Genomic DNA, 15,268 nt, shown 5'->3' on the forward strand with positions numbered 1-15,268 from the left:
GAGTTTGATACAATATAACACATAAGCCATGAGTTTATATCACATGATAATCATATGTTAAATATAACATAGCATGGATAGTCTTGTGTTAAATATGCCATAACACGTTAGCCATGTGTTCAATATAACATAACACACTAGCCATGAGTTAAATATAAAATAAAACGTTAGCCATGTGTTCAATATAATATAACACGCTAGCCATGAGTTAAATATAACATAACACGTTAGCCATGAGTTTGATATAATATAACACGTTAACTGTATGTTCAATATAACATGATAGTCATATGTTAGATATAACATAGCATGGATATACTTGTGTTAAATATAACATACAATGTAACACGGTAGTCTTGTGTTTGATATAACATAACACGTTATGTGTTCAATATAATATAACACTTTAGTCTTGTGTTCAATATAACATAACACGTTAGCCATGAGTTGATATAACATGATAATCATATGTTAAATATAACATAGCATGGAAAGTCTTGTGTTAACTATAACGTAACACTTTAGTCTTGTGTTTGATATAACATAACACGTTAGCCATGTGTTCAATATAACATAACACGTTAGACATGTGTTCAATATAACATAACATGTTAGCCATGAGTTTGATATAATATAACACATAAGCCATGAGTGTATATAACATGATCATCATATGTTAAATATAACATAGCATGGATAGTCTTGTGTTAAATATAATATAACACTTTAGTCTTGTGTTCAATATAACATAACATGTTAGCCAAGTGTTTGACATGACATAACATGTTAGCCATGTGTTTGATATGACATAGCATGCTAGTATTATGTATACTATAGCTGATCAGGTACGTCAGGGGAAAAGGAGAAGATCCAAGATAAAACCCAATACGACCTCTGTACTGGCTGACTGGTGGCTTATTGATAACATACAATATGGCCTCTGTACTGGCTAGATACTTCGTCATTGTACCCCCGACCACCGCCACGGTCAGCGGCTAACTGGTGGCTTATTGATAACATCGAATATGGCATCTGTACTGGCTGAGTGGTGGCTTATTGAGAACACCGAATATGGCCTCTGTACTGGCTGATTGGAGGCCTGTTGATAAAACCCAATATGGCCTCTGTACTGGATGATAGAAGGCTTGTTGATAACACCAAATATGGCCTCTCATGCTAGTATTATGTATACTATAGCTGATCAGGTACGTCAGGGGAAAAGGAGAAGATCCAAGATAAAACCCAATACGACCTCTGTACTGGCTGACTGGTGGGTTGTTGATAACACCAAATACGGCCTCTGTACTGGCTGACTGGTGGCTTATTGATAAGACCCAATATGGCCTCTGTACTTGCTGATTGGAGGCCTGTTGATAACACCCAATATGGCCTCTGTACTGGCTGATAGAAGGCTTGTTGATAACACCAAATATGGCCTTTGTACTGGCTGACTGGTGGCTTGTTGATAACACTCTGTACTGGCTGACTGGTGGCTTGTTGATAACACCAAATATGGCCTCTTTACTGGCTGACTGGTGACTTATTGATAACACCCAATACGGCCTCTGTACTGGCTGACTGGTGACTTGTTTATAACACCCAATATGGCCTCTGTACTAGCTGACTGGGGGCTTGTTGATAACACCAAATACGGCCTCTGTACTGGCTGACTGGTGGCTTATTGATAACATCCAATATGGCATCCGTACTGGCTGACTGGTGGCTTGTTGATAACACCAAATACGGCCTCTGTACTGGCTGACTGGTGGCTTATTGAAAACACCCAATACGGCCTCTGTACTGGCTGACTGGTGGCTTATTGATAAGACCCAATATGGCCTCTGTACTGGCTGATTGGAGGCCTGTTGATAACACCCAATATGTCCTCTGTACTGGCTGATAGAAGGCTTGTTGATAACACCAAATATGGCCTTTGTACTGGCTGACTGGTGGCTTGTTGATAACACCCATTACGGCCTCTGTACTGGCTGACCAATATGACCTCTGTACTGGCTGACTGGTGGCTTATTGATAAAACCCAATACGACCACTGTACTGGCTGACTGGTGGCTTATTGATAACACCCAATATGGCCTCTGTACTGGCTGATTGAAGGCTTGTTGATAACATCAAATATGGCCTTTGTACTGGCCGATTGGTGGCTTGTTTATAACACCCAATATGACCTCTGTACTGGCTGACTGGTGGCTTATTGATAAGACCTAATATGGCCTCTGTACTTGCTGATTGGAGGCCTGTTGATAACACCCAATATGGCCTCTGTACTGGCTGACTGGGGGCTTGTTGATAACACCAAATACGGCCTCTGTACTGGCTGACTGGAGGCTTATTGATAACACCCAATATGGCCTCTGTACTTGCTGATTGGTGGCTTGTTGATAACAACCAATACGGCCTCTGTACTGGCTGATTGAAGGCTTGTTGATAACATCAAATATGGCCTTTGTACTGGCCGATTGGTGGCTTGTTGATAACACCCAATATGACCTCTGTACTGGCTGACTGGTGGCTTATTGATAACATCGAATATGGCATCTGTACTGGCTGACTGGTGGCTTGTTGATAACACCCAATACGGCATGTGTACTGGCTGACTGGTGGCTTGTTTATAACACCCAATATGGCCTCTGTACTGGCTGATAGAAGGCTTGTTGATAACACCAAATATGGCCTCTGTACTGGCTGTACTGGCTGACTGGTGGCTTGTTGATAAAACCCAATACGGCCTCTGTACTGGCTGACTGGTGACTTGTTTATAACACCCAATATGGCCTCTGTACTGGCTGCTGGTGGTTTATTGATAACACCCAATATGGCCTCTGTACTTGCTGATTGGTGGCTTGTTGATAACACCCAATACGGCCTAGGTACTGGCTGACTGGTGGCTTGTTTATAACACCAAATATGGCCTCTGTACTGGCTGATTGGTGGCTTGTTGATAACACCCAATACGGCCTAGGTACTGGCTGACTGGTGGCTTGTTGATAACATCGAATATGGCATCTGTACTGGCTGGCTGGTGGCTTGTTGATAACACCCAATACGGCATGTGTACTGGCTGACTGGTGGCTTGTTGATAACACACAATACGGCCTCTGTACTGGCTGACTTGTGGCTTGTTGATAACACCAAATATGGCCTCTGTACTGGCTGTACTGGCTGACTGGTGGCTTGTTGATAACATCGAATATGGCATCTGTACTGGCTTACTGGTGGCTTGTTGATAACACCCAATATGGCCTCTTTACTGGCTCACTGGTGACTTATTGATAACACCCAATACCGTCTCTGTACTGGCTGACTCGTGGCTTGTTTATAACACCCAATATGGCCTCTGTACTGGCTGATAGGTGGCTTGTTGATAACACCAAATATGGCCTTTGTACTGGCCGATTGGTGGCTTGTTTATAACACCCAATATGACCTCTGTACTGGCTGGCTGGTGGCTTGTTGATAACACCCAATACGGCATGTGTACTGGCTGACTGGTGGCTTGTTGATAACACCCATTACGGCCTCTGTACTGGCTGACTGGCGGCTTGTTGATAACACCAAATATGGCCTCTGTAATGGCTGACTGGTGGCTTGTTGATAACCCCCAATACGGCCTCTGTACTGGCTGACTGGTGACTTGTTTATAACACCCAATATGGCCTCTGTACTGGCTGACTGGTGGTTTATTGATAACACCCAATATGGCCTCTGTACTTGCTGATTGGAGGCTTGTTGATAACACCCACTACGGCCTCTGTACTGGCTGATTGAAGGCTTGTTGATAACACCAAATATGGCCTCTGTAATTGCTGATTGGAGGCTTGTTGATAACACCCAATATGGCCTCTTTACTGGCTCACTGGTGACTTATTGATAACACCCAATACCGTCTCTGTACTGGCTGACTCGTGGCTTGTTTATAACTCCAAATATGGCCTCTGTACTGGCTGACTGGTGGTTTATTGATAACACCCAATACGGCCTCTATAATGGCTGACTGGTGGCTTGTTGATAACACCCAATTCGGCCTAGGTACTGGCTGACTGGTGGCTTGTTGATAACACCCAATACGGCCTAGGTACTGGCTGACTGGGGGCTTGTTGATAACACCCAATACGGCCTCTGTAATGGCTGACTGGGGGCTTGTTGATAACACCCAATACGGCCTAGGTACTGGCTGACTGGTGGATTGTTGATAACACCCAATACGGCCTCTGTACTGGCTGACCGGTGGCTTATTGATAACACCAAATATGGCCTCTGTACTGGCTGTACTGGCTGACTGGTGGCTTGTTGATAACACCCAATACGGCATGTGTACTGGCTGACTGGTGGCTTGTTTATAACACAAAATATGGCCTCTGTACTGGCTGACTGGTGGCTTGCTGATAACATCCAATGCGGCCTCTGTACTGGCTGATTGGTGGCTTGTTGATAGATAACACCCAATATGGCCTCTGTACTGGCTGATAGAAGGCTTGTTGATAACACCAAATATGGCCTCTGTACTTGCTGATTGGTGGCTTGTTGATAACACCCAATACGGCCTCTGTAATGGCTGACTTGTGGCTTGTTGATAACACCCAATATGGCCTCTTTACTGGCTCACTGGTGACTTATTGATAACACCCAATACCGTCTCTGTACTGGCTGACTCGTGGCTTGTTTATAACTCCAAATATGGCCTCTGTACTGGCTGACTGGTGGCTTGCTGATAACATCCAATGCGGCCTCTGTACTGGCTGATTGGTGGCTTGTTGATAACACCCAATACGGCCTCTGTATTGGCTGACTGGTGGCTTATTGATATCACCAAATATGGCCTCTGTACTGGCTGACTGGGGGCTTGTTGATAACACCCAATACGGCCTAGGTACTGGCTGACTGGTGGCTTGTTGATAACACCCAATACGGCATGTGTACTGGCTGACTGGTGGCTTGTTGATAACACCCAATACGGCATGTGTACTGGCTGACTGGTGGCTTGTTGATAACACCCAATACGGCCTAGGTACTGGCTGACTGGTGGCTTGTTGATAACACCCAATACGGCCTCTGTACTGGCTGACTGGTGGCTTATTGATAACACCAAATATGGCCTCTGGACTGGCTGACTGGTGACTTATATTATTGATAACACTCAATACGGCCTCTGTACTGGCTGACTGGTGGCTTGTTGATAACACCAAATATGGCCTCTGTACTGGCTGACTTGTGGCTTATTGATAGCACCCAATATGGCCTCTGTAATGGCTGACTGGTGGCTTGTTGATAACACCCAATATGGCCTCTGTACTGGCTGACTGGTGGCTTATTGATAGCACCCAATATGGCCTCTGTAATGGCTGACTGGTGGCTTGTTGATAACATCCAATACGGCATGTGTACTGGCTGACTGGTGGCTTGTTTATAACACAAAATATGGCCTCTGTACTGGCTGACTGGTGGCTTGTTTATAACCCCCAATATGGCCTCTGTACTGGCTGACTGGTGGCTTATTGATAACATCCAATATGGCATCTGTACTGGCTGACTGGTGGCTTGTTGATAACACACAATACGGCTTCTGTCCTGGCTGACTGGTGGCTTGTTGATAACACCCAATACGGCCTCTGTACTGACTGACTGGTGGCTTGTTTATAACACCAAATATGGCCTCTGTACTGGCTGACAGGTGGATAATTGATAACACCCAATATGGCCTCTGTACTCGCTGACTGGTGGCTTATTGATAACACCAAATATGGCCTCTGTACTGGCTGACAGGTGGATAATTGATAACACCCAATATGGCCTCTGTACTGGCTGCTGGTGGTTTATTGATAACACCCAATACGGCCTCTGTACTGGCTGACTGGTGGGTTATTGATAACACCCAATATGGCCTTTGTACTGGCTGACTGGTGGCTTTTTGACAACGCCCAATATGGCCTCTGTACTGGCTGCTGGTGGTTTATTGATAACCCCCAATATGGCCTTTGTACTGGCTGACTGGTGGCTTATTGATAACATCCAATATGGCATCTGTACTGGCTGACTGGTGGCTTGTTAATAACACCCAATATGGCCTCTGTACTGGCTGCCTGGTGGCTTATTGATAACACCCAATACAGCCTCTGTACTGGCTGACTGGTGGCTTATATTATTGATAACACCCAATACGGCCTCTGTACTGACTGACTGGTGGCTTGTTTATAACACCAAATATGGCCTCTGTACTGGCTGACTGGTGACTTATTGATAACACCCAATAAGGCCTCTGTACTGGCTGACTGGTGGCTTATTGTTAACACCCAATATGGCCTCTGTACTGGCTGACTGGTGGCTTGTTGATAACGGACTCATATCAATATTTTCAGACATTTCCTTGATCTGCAGGGGCGGTCCGGGATTTTGAAAGGAGAGGCCAACTTCCTGGAGAGATAAACCTTAAAGAAAACATCCGAGAGATAATATTAAAAAAGACGTTTCCTTTCTTCATTTGACCGCTAACATCATCGTTAATATAATAAAACAACAATCAAATTTGATACGGTCATTTCAAAGTGTAATCTAGCCATATGTAAGTAAACAAACTCCAATCACATTATGCGAATCGCTATTTTCCGCGAGTAGGATTTATCGCTGTTTCATTTTTATTTGTTGTAACCAGGTGTCACAGGTTTACAGCAGACGACAACATGGCGGAAATAATTATATCAATATATGAGAAGATGGAGTCAGATAATTTCAGCATTCAATATTTTCTCGATATTTTCTAAGACTTACAAACTGAAAACAAATCTTTCATATTTGTGAAAGTTGGATCTTGATATACAGTATACACATTTCTCAGTCGAAATATTGGTTCGAACAAATAGTGGTATTCATCACCAATTCATTCGAAACAAAACACAAATTAGATCCTGAGGATGTATACCAACCCTTGGTGCTGGTTCTATGGGCAGACGTAGGGAAGATGTACGTTAATAAACACGGGTATCTTAAGGATGCCTGCCCCACTGCTAGCGAAACACGAGATATTTCTAATTCGTGACTGATGTATACACAATGTGTGTATTTTTATATTGGGATATTTGCGAAAAAAGTACAGTAGCTGTACATGTATTTGTATTCGTGATCGGTCTTCCTCGCGGATTTACGTAATCATATTAACTATCGACTTGTTTACTGTACCGTTCTCGTAATCTCAAACTACGATATTACATGTTACACGTATTCGTAAAGAACTGGGATGGGCGGAGTAATATGATCCAACACTAATTTACATACTATGTACACAATAAAAATATAGGAAATAAGCTATCGGTAATATAAACGGCCTTTACCGAACGCCCACGCCAGGCTGTGAAATCACTATTAGCATCAGTCCAGGGGCGACACGTCAGACAAGTGCACGACGTCAACCACGGACACTCATCAAATAGTTAACAAGTGCAGATGTTTGTTTCTAAAAGACAAGTAAACAAAATTTGAATATCTGTAAATTAGGCGTTCAACCTGTATTTACATGAATGTCCCTACCAGCCACAAAAAATGTACCGTCATGACCGCCTCTCCTCAATCGTTAGGTACAATCAACACTTTCTTCATAAATCCTGTTCATTTTAGATTTGTTTAAATGTTTTATCCGTCGTTTCAATTTTCTGAGATTAAAAATTTCCACGCTATTTCGGCGCTATCCAGGTGGTGATCTACAATCTAACAGTATGTGACATCTAAATATGGTATTGATGATTTGAAGGTCCATATCAGCCCAGGTAAACAACACGTTGTTAACGCATGCATCATCAACAGGTTGTTTTGTATCTCCATCAACCAATATTGTCTGACACCTTGTCCAGTGACAGGGCCATTGTGATGAACAGAACGCATTTCAAAAGTATACTTATATCTATATTTTCGATAAATTTTGATATAAATGAGTCGATATTTAAACACAGGATGGGTGCAATATATGGCCGTTTTAAATAAAATTCAAATAGAATCCGTTTGACCTTTTGCGAGATATTTGGGGTCAAAGGAGAGGCACTTAAGTGACATATCTGTCGTTCTCCTTTTCAACCAGTTTAATAACCATTCAAAACATGTTATTTTAGCCAAACTCAATTATTCATATATGTTTTCTCAATATAAAATCATTAGTTTATACTATATTTTATTATCGGTATAATATTCCAGTAATGCACACATGATATACATATAGGAAAACAAGTACAAAGTACTTATGTTAACCGTCTCCTTTGTTTGTAAAACGACGATTGGACGGCACTGACGAATATTATGCATATAGATATAAGTATATGGAAGAGAAGAGGATGGGAGAGGAAGAAGGGAAAGAGGAGCAAAAGGGTTTAAGGAAAGTATTGTTGGGGGTAAAATATATAGGGGAGTACGTTTACTGCATTATGGGAGTAAAAACTGATTGGAGTATATTTTGGATATGGACACGTGTCGAGGACTGTGTCACTGAGGTATTCAACACACAATAAATTACTTGCATATAATGAAAACTTTCCATTCCGACCACTGAGTATTCCGACATCCAGTGGTGAACAACAACATGGTGTAATTTAAAATATCAAAAGTATCATCAAACAAGACTATGGCGGTTTGTATAAATATCCATACTGACGTGTCGTGACACACAGGGGCCGTACCAGTTAAGTCCCATTATGTACCACATGTAAACATATGTGAAATCAAAATTGAGAACTTCAAACTTAAAATCGTTTCGACTGTTTCATGAAATGTTGGACACAGTCGAAAATATTCTCATTATATTTAACTGGCATGTCAGGATTTCCGTACAGAAGACGATTTACATTATAGTCGGTAGGAAGGCCACTGAAGCACTGTACTCTTAACTGTTGATATTTCGGACAGAAGAGGAGGAAGTGTTCGGTTGTTTCAGCAGACTGATTACAAGCACACATGGGACTACCAACTAGGTTTCGTCTATATAAATGACGAAATAGAGTACTACAGTTCTTCCTTATTCGTGCATGATGGATTTAGCCGAATGTACTTCTGCAGTAGTAATAATAAGGCGAAACAAGATGAATTTCAGCATTCAAGGGATTTTTAAGATTAGTAATCGACGGGTTAGGCTTTATGTTATCGGAAAGTGCATTCCAAAAGTCAATAGAGGAGGGTAAGAAAGAATCTTTGTGAAGCTGGGTTCTACAGTTGATTTGGCAGTAATTATTTGCGTTTCTAGTATTGTGAGAGTGTAAGCCAGAATGACGAGCAGGAAGTATGTTAGTTAGATAGGAGGGACACTGACCATGGACAATCTTATGGAATTGTATGATTTTATGTTTTCTTCTTTGAACAGAAAGAGGATCCCAGCCAGATTCTAAATAAATTCGGTCATGACTAGTTAGTTTAGTGGCCCCAGTAACAATTCTGTCTGCTTCGAGCTGTATTGACTTTGTCCAATAGTTATATTGTCCCATATTACATCACCATGCATATTCTAAAAGGGGTCGTAGAAAAATAAAAGACATTTTTTGTATAGTCATTCTGCCAATATTGAATTTGAATTTCCTAAGAATACCAAGTTTCTTGGATGCTTTGCTGATTATATATTGCACATGGTCGGTCCACGCTCCGCTAGCTGAGATAAAGACGCCTAGGTGTTTATGGCAGGGAACTTTTGTTAAGAGGATGGTATTCATAAACAAGGAGCGATGAGTTGGTTTATTATTTTTCTTACTTACAATCATTGTCACTGTTTTGTTAGGGTTAAAGTTAACAAGCCATTTTATAGACCAATCACGGAAATTTTTTTTATTGTAGTTGGATGGAACTAAGATCCGACAAGTCCACTACAACGTAGAGGGAAGTATCATCGGCAAATGATTGTATTATACAATTGATATCTTCAACAATGTCATTAAATGAAAAATAAAAACAACAATGGGCCTAAACTTGAGCCCTGGGAACCCCGGCTGTAGTAGATGAAAATTAATAACATCTCGTTTAGACCGATTATGTAAATAATTTGAGAACTAAGCAAGTAGATTTTCAGTTATGCCAAAGTTTTCGAGTTTAAAAGAAGACCATGATGCCACACTCGGTCGAACGCTTTGCTAGTGTCACAGATAAACTATTCTGATTTCTTTACCTTTATCTAGAGCAGAATAGATGTCGTTAGAAATAGATATAAGTTGGTTTGTAGTGGAATCGCCGGTTCTAAAGCCAGACTGACAAGGGGACAAAAGATAGTTGTCAATTAAATAATTGTAAACATATTTGTATACACACCTTTCCATCATTTTGCCATTAATAAATAATAAAGATTGAAGATGATTACTTAGAATATCAGCAGCTTCCTTGATTAAACGGCTTTCTTACAGTCAAGATAGAAAATCATTAAAATGTTATCAAATAAGAGTAAGATTTTATTTCCATTGACACTGAGCTCTTATTTTGACCATACAACTTTGTTAAAATGTCAATGAAAAGAGGATAATCCTTTTTGTGCTATCTCTGTTAACATCCGGAATGGACATCTATAAATACTAGGTCTTATAGCGTTCCTAAGTTCTGAAAGAAGTGAATGGGGTGTCGTTTACTGAATACGTCTCTATTAGTTAGGTTATTGAACGGTTGTCATTTCACTATAGACTCTAGAAAACTAAAGTACTGTCATTTCTGAACATTAGTTCCTCATTTTGCAAATGATCTTAGGTTTTATTACAAATAAACAAACAGAATGCCAGGAACAGACAACATCTGTGCATGTTGCAAGGGGTGTTATAAAGTATTATCAAGTCCCCAACGCAATGGGGAAATCCTTTCAATCATCAGTCAGAATTTCAAAAAAATGTGATGTGATTTGCAAAAATGCAAAGGGAACTTTTACTTACATCGAAATCATCACTGATTCCGAATCGAACGATGTTATACCACCGCCCGGGGATAAAACACATCTTGAAATACCACGGGCCTCAATTCCCGAGGTAGAGCCCTAACAACAAGTTCAAAATGAAATGTCTTACTACAGATATAAGACTGCATGTATACCTACAACGGGCCTCTTGTTCCTGATGATTTGGCTATAACACTTTTTTATACATTTAATACTACCTTCATTCATATCATATTGTGTTAATTATATATCATACTGTGGTAATTATATATCATACAGTGTTAATTATATATCATACGGTGTTAATTATATATCATATAGTGTTAATAGTATAACATATTTTGGTAATTATATATCATACAGTGTTAATTATATATCATAAAGTGTAAATTATATATCATATTGTGGTAATTATATATCATACTGTGGTAATTATATATCATACAGTGTTAATTATATATCATACTGTGGTAATTATTTATCATATTTTGGTAATTATATACCATACAGTGTAAATTGTATAACATATTTTGGTAATTATATAACATAATGTGTTAATTATTTATTGAAAACCTTTTGAAATTATTTTTTCTTTCTGTTATCACAATGAAATTGATATAGTTTACGCTATGTTATGACTGTTTATATCGCATTGTCCTTATAGACAAAATTAATTTCACAAGTATTTTATTTTTCCTAGAACTTTTTAAACACTGTTCTTGTGGCATCACACCCACGTCTATGCTGTAGGTGATCAATGTTTTAGATTCAGAAAACCTGGTTGTCTAAATGTCATCGACCTGTAAAATACCTTACCGACTGCTGGGTCCAACTACTCTATGAAATAATGATGGCTTCATGCAATGCCACAGGCAGCAACGTCCTCTATCGTTCTGTGCTGTAAGTGTCACACGAACATCCCTAGCACGTGCTGTTCACAAAGTCCGTTATTATCAATGAATATGATACAACGTCCTCTATCGTTCTGTGCTATAAGTGTCACACGAACATCCCTAGCACGTGCTGTTCAGACAGCCTATTATTATCAAGGAATATGATACAACGTCCTCTATCGTTCTGTGCTGTAAGTGTCACACGAACATCCCTAGCACGTGCTGTTCACACAGCCTGTTATTATCAAGGAATATGATACAACGTCCTCTATCGTTCTGTGCTGTAAGTGTCACACGAACATCCCTAGCACGTGCTGTTCACACAGCCCATTATTATCAAGGAATATGATATAACGTCCTCTATCGTTCTGTGCTGTAAGTGTCACACGAACATCCCTAGCACGTGCTGTTCACACAGCCCGTTATTATCAAGGAATAGGACATCATTTTAGTTGTCTTCTTTTTGTTTAAAATAGAAAAAAATGAAATCACAAAACTAGAAAGCTTGCCAAGAAAAAAATACAAACGGATCTGAGGACAGGGAAAACACAATGAGCCTGTATAAAAAGTCAAGGCGGGACCGGAAGTTCCGGAAGTATTTCAGCGCTTCCTGTATACCACACGTGGCACTGGTTACGATGTCTCCCGTCAAATCTAGGAAAGTATCGTCAGGCACAATGACCAGTCTGCCATTGTCAGAAATCAGGTAACGGTGACGGTTGAAATTCAGACTTCGCTATAAATTAAATACAGGAATATTTCCAACTGATATTCTGGTCTCGGGTCGAGGTACTTCTATATCACAAAAGGTCGCTAGTCGGATATGATGATGCCTATTAAACCTGTCACATTGTTGGAGTTTTGATGATTCTGATATCAATGTGTAGAACCCGTGACGCACTTGTAACTGTCACAAATAGTATGATCTTGGAGTGAGGCCGTACGTTGGATGGTTCAGTAGAACCTGTGACGTAACTGTCACAGACATTCTGATCCCGGGCTGACGTCACACGGTGGATAGGGTAGGAATAGCCCTGCTGTAACTATAATAGAAGAGCTGTTGCCAGGGCAACTCGTACCTAACCTACTGGAATGAGATTGAAACTATTTCATTTCAACAAATTTTATTGCAAAAAAATATGCAAAGGGATAGGGCATCAGGCAAAGCCTATATAAGCCTTCTCCTTACAACTTCGGTATGTTACATGTACAGCCATTGAAATCATCAAACAAACATATAAACAATTCATATAGTGTGTCTCCATGTCCCCACCGTACAAGGTATAGTTATGATTAAACAAATCTTTTAGTGTTGGTAATGTACTCTGATATACATTGTAGTACAAATGCATTCATTTCTTCATCACATATTTTGGTTAATCAGCTGATTTCTAAGTGTCAATCGAGAATGGTTGAATAGACGACAGATAAAAAATATAATGTTCCCGCAGTTTCCTCACCAAAGTTGCATGTACATATTGGAGAATCTTTTAAATGGTCAAGAAAAAGGTCAGAGTTCAAATTGCTAGCTTCATTTCTAAGTCGATACATAATTATATTTATATTTCGACTGCAATCATTTGCAAACGTTTTTGTTGTCGCAGAGACAGTTTCATTATTTTTGAAGAGTAGAGCTTTAAATTGTGATAGAGAGTTTACATCGGATAATTCAAAATTGAGAGCGAATGAGTTGAATTCCCTAAATGTACATGTACTTGAAAAATAGCTACTATAATAGTTGACTGTTCTACATATTGGAGTGTTGAAATATCTAGTTGTCCTTAATGAATATCTTTCATTTTCACTGTGATATATAAACGGTTGCACTATATCTTTAAGATGTTGCGGGGCCATGCCATGAAGTATCGTATACATTAATATAAACTGATGTTTTTGTCGTCTATCTGAGAGATTCACAGACACGTTCTTTATATAATATGAGGGTAAAACTATCCGGAAAACAGTGATGGTTATAAACTCTGGAGAAGCAAACCATCTGTGACGTGGAAATCCTGTAAAATGGCACGACAACACGATCTCCTATCCTCAACAGACTCATCCTTACCTTACATCAGTTACAAGCACGAATCTGAAGCATCTGTAGGTTGTTCCTTCTAAAATGAAATTTTATTTCATTTTAATTTAAAAATGCCAAACACGATGTAACCTGTTGTATAACTTTGGAGGGTATTCCATTTATCTAATACCTGAATCGTTTTCACCTTAAATCATCGATTGTTCAGCGTCGTCGACTCGTCATCGCTTGAACCCCTACGCACGCAATAATAATAAATTAATAATGAATTTTTACTCGTATTTCTTTTTAAAAAATTGACTATGGATTGTTAAAATCTCATCCAGACTGATAGATACATTTTTATCTGAACAATTATGAGTTTGGACGACATCAATAAATAATGGACCTTGGACGGTCAAATGGTTAAAACAGATTGTCATCACAGAGCAACTAAAACGTTCGCAACTTGGCGTTTTAATTGATAAACTTGGAGCATTTCAAAAGCCATCTTTCTCTGTCCTCTTTCCTCTGGGCCGCTTTCGTTTATTGCGATCCAAACGGTTGAACCGGTTAGACCAGAGTTGTTCGTTTATGAAATAAGGTCGGACCTTGTAATCTGATTGTGCTTTCAGGCATGCCTTTACAAGGCCTGCATAAACATTTGAGTTCCGCTAGGATTTATGCACGAAAATGTTACAGACGAACCGGTTCTTCCTCATAAACGAGCAGGGCCCTGGCCATCATAACTTTCTGTCTGATGTCGTTACTAGATAAAACCTTCCAGACCTTGAGGTAGACAATGAGCGTTACGCTTGAATGAATGTCACGAAATTAAATATTTCCAATCAACAAAATTCATCCAATTCTACTACTAACTAAGGTCATATAACAAACAATGGTTTAGATGTTTTTTCTACGGGAGATATATTTAAAAGTCCTTTTTTGTTGAGTAAAGTAACATGTAACAGGAGAGGAACAAGGGATTGGGCCTGCATCGCTCACCTGGTATTAACCTCACACTTGTGATCTTAAAAGTGGACTTAAATACAGCTACATGCAGAATATCAGTGTCTAATTCATAAGAATCTATTAAAAGATTTAAACATATGACGCCTGTGACCTTGAATGTCGAACAAGGACATTATGTTGAAAGTCGGTCAAGGTCATTCATTTGAACAAACTTGGTAGTCCTTCATCCATGCATGCTGCAGGCCCAATATCAGTACCCTGGGCGTTTTGGTTATTGAGAAGAAGTTGTTTGAAGATTTTAAGACATTTGACTCCTGTGACCTTGAAAATGGGTCAATGTCATTAATTTGAACAAACTTGGTAGCCCTTCATTCCAGCATGCTACAGGCACAATATCAGTTCCCTGGGCCTTTGGTTACTAAGAAGAAGTCGTTTGAAGAATTTACGACATTTGACCCCTGTGACCTGGAAAATCGGTCAAGGTCATTCATTTGAAAT

Source organism: Mizuhopecten yessoensis, unplaced genomic scaffold (assembly GCF_002113885.1).
Source record: "Mizuhopecten yessoensis strain PY_sf001 unplaced genomic scaffold, ASM211388v2 scaffold4783, whole genome shotgun sequence".
Lineage (NCBI taxonomy): Eukaryota > Metazoa > Mollusca > Bivalvia > Pectinida > Pectinidae > Mizuhopecten > Mizuhopecten yessoensis.